Source organism: Pan troglodytes, chromosome 9 (genome assembly GCF_028858775.2).
Source record: "Pan troglodytes isolate AG18354 chromosome 9, NHGRI_mPanTro3-v2.0_pri, whole genome shotgun sequence".
Lineage (NCBI taxonomy): Eukaryota > Metazoa > Chordata > Mammalia > Primates > Hominidae > Pan > Pan troglodytes.
In genome coordinates, this window is record NC_072407.2 from 92,115,097 (window position 1) to 92,122,822 (window position 7,726).

General features: G+C 38.4%; 1 pseudogene; it reads right to left on the reverse strand.

The window, feature by feature from the left end:
* Positions 1 to 568: 568 nt before the first annotated feature.
* LOC129136350 (putative tripartite motif-containing protein 64B) lies at positions 569 to 5,968 on the reverse strand (annotated as a pseudogene).
* Positions 5,969 to 7,726: the final 1,758 nt, after the last annotated feature.

Below are 7,726 nucleotides of genomic sequence, written 5' to 3' on the forward strand. Positions count from 1 at the left end.
CCCCAGCCTGGTTCAAATATACAACTAAGACAAATGATTTACAGCGTGTACAAACTGAAAACATACTCTCTGAAAAAGAAATCAGATTAAAAAAAGAACGTACATTGTATGATTTTATTTACCTGAATGAAAAAACATAAAAAGTAGATTAAGTGCTGTCAAGGAATGGGGGAGGGTGAAAGGAGAATTAATGTTAATGTGTATTGGGATTCTTCTGGAAGTGATAAAAGTGCACAGGCAGTAGAGCTCTGATGACTGCTCAAGTGTGATATACTAACAATCTCTGAATTAAATACATTAGAACATGACTTTCACAGTAAATGAATGAATCTCAACAAAACTAGTACAAAAAAAAACCATTATTGATATTCTAGTAAAGATTCCACAATCACTTATTAATTAAAATAATTTAATTAACAAAAGTACACATTCAAGGTGGTTATCCCATTTACAACCATATAGTAATTACATTCCATGAAGTTACAATGAGCTCACAGGCTCTCACACATAGTGTCTTAGGACAGTATTTACCTTATATGTGGGAGGTCACGATAAATCATCATGAAACCAACTTTTCATGTACAACCAAAGCAAAAGAAAGGCCTCAGAGGGGACGAGAAGGAGGAAGGAGGAAAACCATAGATAAGAGAACCTTTAGAAACATCAAAAAAACTCACAGATCCATTATCATAATCCAGAAACACCCCAACCCGACCCAGAGGCCTTTGCACATACTGAATTAAAGGTGGAGAGTTGGTGGAGAGACTATAGTGATTGCTCGTTTTTGAGGAAATTAAAAAAAATCTTTCATCAGAATCAATAACGAAATTGGCATCTGCAGTCCTGGAATCTCGACAGACTCCCAGAATCCAGTTGGAGGAGAGGGTCACATCCACCTCCCAGTAATGCTTGCCGGAGGTGAATGCTTGCGCTCCCCACACAGCAAAGCTGTCCACTCCCTGGGGATCCGTGGGAGCACTGAGATGCTCATCTCCAAATATCACATATCTCACATCCTCAGAAAGGCTTATATAACAAGGAATCATTTCCGTGCTCAGAGCATTATCCACTGACAAGGAAAAAAATATTATATTAGTGAGTGTTATGAGGGACAGAGGCTCTGTGGCCCAATTATTCACTTCATTTGCTCTTCTTCCAAGAAAATACAGAAAAAAGGAAGCCAAGAGAGTTCAGCCCCATGCATCCATGAAGATGAAATGTTATTACACCTCTACAGCACATACAATTATGTATTATTCCTTAAGTAATAGAGAAAAAATGTGACCATATCACTGGGGAAATAATGATTTAATGTCTACGTCCGCATAGTTTGTTTCAGGACATATGCAAAATGTTTTTTTTTCTTCAATAGAAAACTCTTCTTGTATTATTTGTCTTTAAGATCATCAACAGGTAGACATCAATTTGCTGTGATGTGATTATTTATTGGAATGTAAGTTACGCCTGTTATAGTCTCAAACATCAAAAATTTGGTAGAAATTAACACATGTAAAATTTATAAGTTTCTGAAAAGAATACTCTGGCTTTATATTATCTGTTTAGCTCCTGATTCAATCTAGTCTGGGTTCCTGCCCTCTGCTACCTAGACCTGCTCTCTAGAATGGGCCTAACATGGTTAAGCCATGTTCACAGATCCCTCACCTTTCACTTGTTACGAGATGTATCTGATGGCATTAGAATTGTCCTGATTATGGATATTTTAGTCATTTTCTTTTGTTGATCAAAATGTTCTGATTTTGTAAATAATAAAGGTTACTTGTAGAATGCATGTAAATGCACATAGAATAGAAACAATTAAAAACCATTATGCCAAATCTAAGCCTTCAAAATTGAATTAAATTGAATAAACATGAAATACTGATGCCGCCATGAGAACTAGTGTCTTCATAACTACATGATCTGAATATTTTGTCCTCTTATTCCGCAGTAAAGTATGTATCTTGCTTTACATTTTCATCAAACGGTAAGTCAGGAAATTGAATTTTGATCATTGTAATATTACTATGCAGGTAGAGAAGATGCACATGTTTTGGAAAACTATGTATTACCTATATGTCAAAACTAATAAAACTTAAATGGGAAAAGCCTCAACCAAGGGACCCAATAAGGAAATAATTTGAGGCTGGACTGCCAAGCAGCTGGCTCTTACCTCTGAAGTTGTTGAGCATGTCTAGGACTCCAGTTATGCACCATGAAGTGAGCTCTGGGTTCACTGGCTGGGGCTTTTGCATCTGTGCCAAATCAGTTCTGCAAAAAAAATGGCCTCAGTTATATTTCCAGGCCCAGAGCTAATCACACAGTCATACAAAGATATCACATTTTCATGTAAGATGTTTCCTCACAATTCTGCCACTTTTGGTTATCTGGGTATACATTTTATTCTACACTCTAGGGGCAATAAGGATGTTACTTTTCCTAAACTTTACTTCCATAAAAACCCAATTTCCCCAGATACGTTATTCTCAGACATTATACAACTTCTAAAGTCATTAAAAGTCATTGCCTCCCTCTGCCCATCACACCCCTTGAGGGTATGCGGAAATCCTGGAAATATTTCAGAGAGCAGAAAACTCAGACAAAAACCTTTGGGACCTCAGCCTGCAGTTGTCACTAATGCTAGTCAGTGTCTAACAGAGAATGTTCACTGGGACAAAAAGCTTTAATCTTTTGTGCAAAATAAAGGAGTCTAATTCCAGCCTGAGAACCCTGCTGCTGAGGGGCCCGAGGCAACCATTTCCCTGAGGTCTTTCCTAGAACTGGGTGTATGGTGACGGAGGAGGCCCGGGTCATTGATGCTTTTAGGAACAAAACATCCCTCCTCAGCCCATCCTTAGGGAATCTCTCTCTTCCCTCTGTTTTTTTTTTTTTTTTTTTAACCTCCCACCCCTCTAGAGTAGAAGATGCCTCTATGATTCCTCAGAGTAATTTTGTATTAAGATCTGTGGGGTATGGTTGGTGAGGATGGATGGATTGGGAAAACAAACTTCCGAATGGCAAATTGTTTCTATGTATATTTTAATTCATACAAGTTTTAAGATGAAAACTTTCCAGACCAAAGAGAAGAAGACCTCAGGCCCTCTTTTGAAACAAAATTGGAAATAGCCACAGACAATGATGTTAGTACTCAAAATGTATGCATCCCCTTCATTCACAAGACAACAAACTTCTCAGAAATAGCATTTTTTTAGTGTAAACTCACCTTGCTGATACATTTCTCACATCCTGAAAAAAAATAAAAGATAATGTTAATTATGAGAGATTTTTCCTTCTGCATCTTTTCTCATACTCTTGTTTCTTTCTGTTTTAATAATGTATATCTTTTTATTTCCTGCGAAGGAATCATTCAAGACTACATTAATAACAGAACCTCAACTAAACAATAAAAAGCTTCGTCAGTGGGCATTAAGGAGAAAGGAGCTCAGCAAGAGACAGTGGAGTAAAGCAAAGAGATCTAGGTTTCCAGTGTCATTAATTTCCTAATCTTACTTCCAAGGAAAGGTCTGACCACACATGACAATGATTAAAACAAAACAGAGAACCATATGAGAAACAGAGTACATGGACATTGATGAGCAGCTTTGACAAACCTTGCCCAGGCAAGGGGAAACCCCTCAATGTCTTCAGCAAATCACTGCTGTGTGGGACATCAGAGAGAGGAGGAACTAGGGCATATAAATGGAGTATTATTAACCTTCCCCTGGCCTAGAGTTCTAACGATTTTAGTTGATCTCTCTGTGTGGATAGTACTCCAAATTATATTGAAGAGAACTTTGTTATATGTTATCTGCTAAAATGGCAAAAATTTCCCAAAGATTACCAAAGTATGCAGTAATACGTGAATGGAGAAATGTAATGGTGGAAGTCAGACAGCATGTGTCCCTTAGCTTACAGCAGTGACATATGCAGGTGATATTTGCATGTCCTGGCAGCATTGTCCAGCAAAGGCTTCCTGTCTCTGAGGACGGACCCTCCCTCCTCACCTGGAGCAGCTCCACGTCAGGCATGATGTCTCCCACAGCTCTCTGTACATGTCTTTCATCCTTTCTAAATGTTGGGTCATTCTCACTTGACTGTCTCGTAGTTGTTGGAAAAGCTCTTCTGCTTCTCTTTCCAGTGCCTGCAGATGCCGTTGCTCCTCCTCATCGAGAAATATAGGCATCTTTTGATATTGAATCGTGATTATCCTCTTCCTTACTGACACATAGTCCTGCAGAGACGTTTGGTTAAAAGGATGACATGTTCTCACTCTCAATAGAAAACTTCAAATAATTATATGCTGGGTGTAATCAAGCAACTTATAAACTTTCTGCCTCACTCTTGCAAGGAGTCTTGAATATTTGCTATCTTCTTCTGTCCATCTTTTTCAATGTTCCTATTCTCTCTCCCTCTTCAAATCAAACCTATATAAAGACTCCTGGTTTCTGTCACTGTGATGCTTCTTCACAGTTGTTACTGAGTCAATTGTTTCCTCTATTAATCTCTCTTTTAGGATTTTTCCATGTCTGCTTTGCCTACATGTTAAAAAACATTTAGCCATACACCATATTATGCAGTTGTTTTTACTTTTACCATATTTTTACTCTATATACTATTCTATTTCTTTCGTCTTCCTCACACCCAATCTTAGTGAAATGTTGTCTCATCTAAAGTGTCTGAAAAGGTTTATACCAACCTTCAAATTTGAACTAGGATACACATCATGCCGTTTATCCAATATACTAGAATTCATTTGGCTAGCTTGTGTGGGCTTCTCTGTTTGCAACTCGTATTATATCAATTGAAATCACTACATTTTCTTGGGATAAAATCACTATCTTTCAACGGGTAGTTTGAATTTAGCTAAAAAGTATAAGCTAACATTGTGTTTATTTGCGTGAAAACAAAGAAAACATTTTCATTCTTACCTTTAACGAATGAAATGTGCTAGTTTCCAGATTTAGATTGTTTCGTGTCTCTTGATCGATTTTCCATAAATAGTCCATTTCCTTTATAAGTTTCTCCTGCAAAAGAAGCAAGACACTTAGCAATAATGAAGACAGTATAGCAGATTTCATACCCTTATCAATTAAAAAAAAGAGGCTGTAATTGAAAGAAACATAAATTAAGTTGGAGTGAAGTAGTCAGATTTTTCCAAGTTAAACGAATATGATTCTAATAATTTGGATGTGAAAAGTGATAGAAACATAATAGAGAGTTTTAAGGGACCCTTCAGATAATATCATCAATTTTCTGAGAAACTGGCTTTTACATAACCTGACTTTGAAAAGTGTTCTTGGTGCTGGCCACCAGCTCCACAGCTCCATTCTATATGTTTGAGCAATGTTTTTAAGGAAACCTCCTTTAGTGAAGTCTCAACACAGCTGTGATTAGAGTGCCAAATTAGCCAGCAACATTGAAAGGACACATTTATGTGTTATGATTGACATGGAATAATCACCACCTCCACCATCTGCATTCTCATCACCATCATTATCACAGGCCCTCATCATTCTTATTTGGGATTCTGTATAATTCGAACTGCCTTAGAGGCATCACGTACCCTGCATTCCTCAGCAGCCCATCCTATTGGGCTATGGCTGTGAGCCATGTGCTCTGGTGACTCAGAGCAGGGCCCACAGAGCAATCTCTTGTCAGCCTCACAGAAAAGCTCCTTAGTCTCCTCATGGAGCACACAGATACTGTCTGAGCTCTTGATGTTCTGAGGTCTGGTCTGTCTGGCTAGGGAAGCCAGCTTTTTGAGTACCACATTGGTGTTGAAGTTGGGCTTCTCTGAGATTTTTCTGCACGAAGGGCAGCGCATTGGTGCTCTGCCTTCTTCTGAGCAGAGGCAGAGGCAGGGCCTGCAAAAGCTGTGCCCACAGTCAATGGTGACCGGGTCTATGAAGTAGTTCACGCAAATGCAGCAAATGAGCTCATTCTGGAAGACTTGCAGGTCGTCTGAATCCATGTTTCTGGAAATTAAAAAAAAAAAAAAGTGAGAATTTCTTTCTCTTATTTTTATTTGCCCCGATGAAAGGAAAAAAAGGCCGGTGGACAATTTTCCTTGTCTACTTGAGCTCTGTCCAATATGTCTAATAAGTTAGCTCCAGCACAAACTGAGACATAGTAAATTCAAACATGCTGGATTTATAAAGTTTTCCCTCAATAGCCATTGAAGATTCGGTCAAGGACTCCCTGAGAACCAAGATCCTAAGATGTTCAAGTCTCTTATTAGTAAATGATGTGAATTTGTATGTAACCTAAACCTATCCTCCTGAATACTTTATGTCTAGATTACTTTGAATGCCTAATACAATGTAAATGCTGTATAAATACTTGTAATGCCATACTGTTTAGGAACAGCAAGAAGATTAAAAATATGTACATGTTTGGCAGGGCGCGGTACTCATGCCTGTAATCCCAGCACTTCGGGAGGCCGAGGCGGGCACGTCACGAGGTCAGGAGATCGAGACCATCCTGGCTAACAGGGTGAAATCCTGTTTCTACTAAAAATACAAAAAATTAGCAGGGCGTGGTGGCAAGTGCCTGTAGTCCCAGCTATTTGGGAGGCTGAGGCAGGAGAATCACTTGAACCCAGGAGATGGAGGTTGCAGTGAGCCGAGATCGCACCACTGCACTCCAGCATGGGTAATGGAGTGAGACTCTGTCTCAAAAAAAAAAAAGTACATGTTCAGTACAGCTGCTTTTTTCTCCCTGTAAATATTTTTTATCTGAGATTAGTTGAATCCACGGGTATGAAACTTATGGATATGAACAACCGTGATGCAAATAAGAAAATGAGACAACAGTCCTCATGACATTTTTGTTAAACAAGCCGTGCTCTCAGTCATTCCCAGTTACCTAGACAAGCTTAAAGCCTGGGTGGAGGGTAAAAGCTGGGATGATTTCTGAGTCACTTATGTAAGCTAATTAACGAAGAAGCACATTCTGAATGTCATCCTGTCTCTGTCATTCTATCTCTCTCAATAATTCCATGATGATAATATATGAAAGACACTTAGTATCTATGGTATTATTCTATACTCCCTGCCTCCAAACTCACCTATGAAGTTTGCTCAGACAATTATAAATAAAGTAGCTTTTATCTAAGATTGAGTAATCAGAGTGGACTGTCAACTCCTAAAATTATCAATCATTAAATTTGTCCTTTTAACTTTAATATCAAAACTCTTCCTTTCAATACATTAAATGTAAATAATACCTATTATTTTTAATTAGGAAAGTTTTTTCCCATAGTCAATTCTGATGATTAGAGAGAACACTTTCACATTCTGAAATAGCCAATATTTCAACTCTAATTAACAAGAATTAATCAACAACTAATTATCTTCTAAAATAACAAAAAAAGTGAAGATATGTATTAGGTTTTCCACTCTACACTAGAAAATCCAGAAATGCAGTTAATGGAAGCATGGCCGCCAATTCACCTTTCCCCTTAGTGACTTGGAAGTTGCAGCTTCTTGGGAGCCCTTGCTAGTTGGTTAGATCTATTGATCTATTTTCTTTCTTTTTCTTTTGCTTTTTTTTTTTTTGTTGCTGTTGTTGAGATGCAGTCTCACTCTGTTAGGCAGGCTGGAGTGCAGTGGCGCGATCTCAGCTTACTGCAAGCTCCACCTCCCAGGTTCAAGCAATTCTCCTGCCGCAGCCTCCCGAGTAGCTGGTATTACAGGTGCCCACCACCATGCCAGGATGATTTTTTTGGATT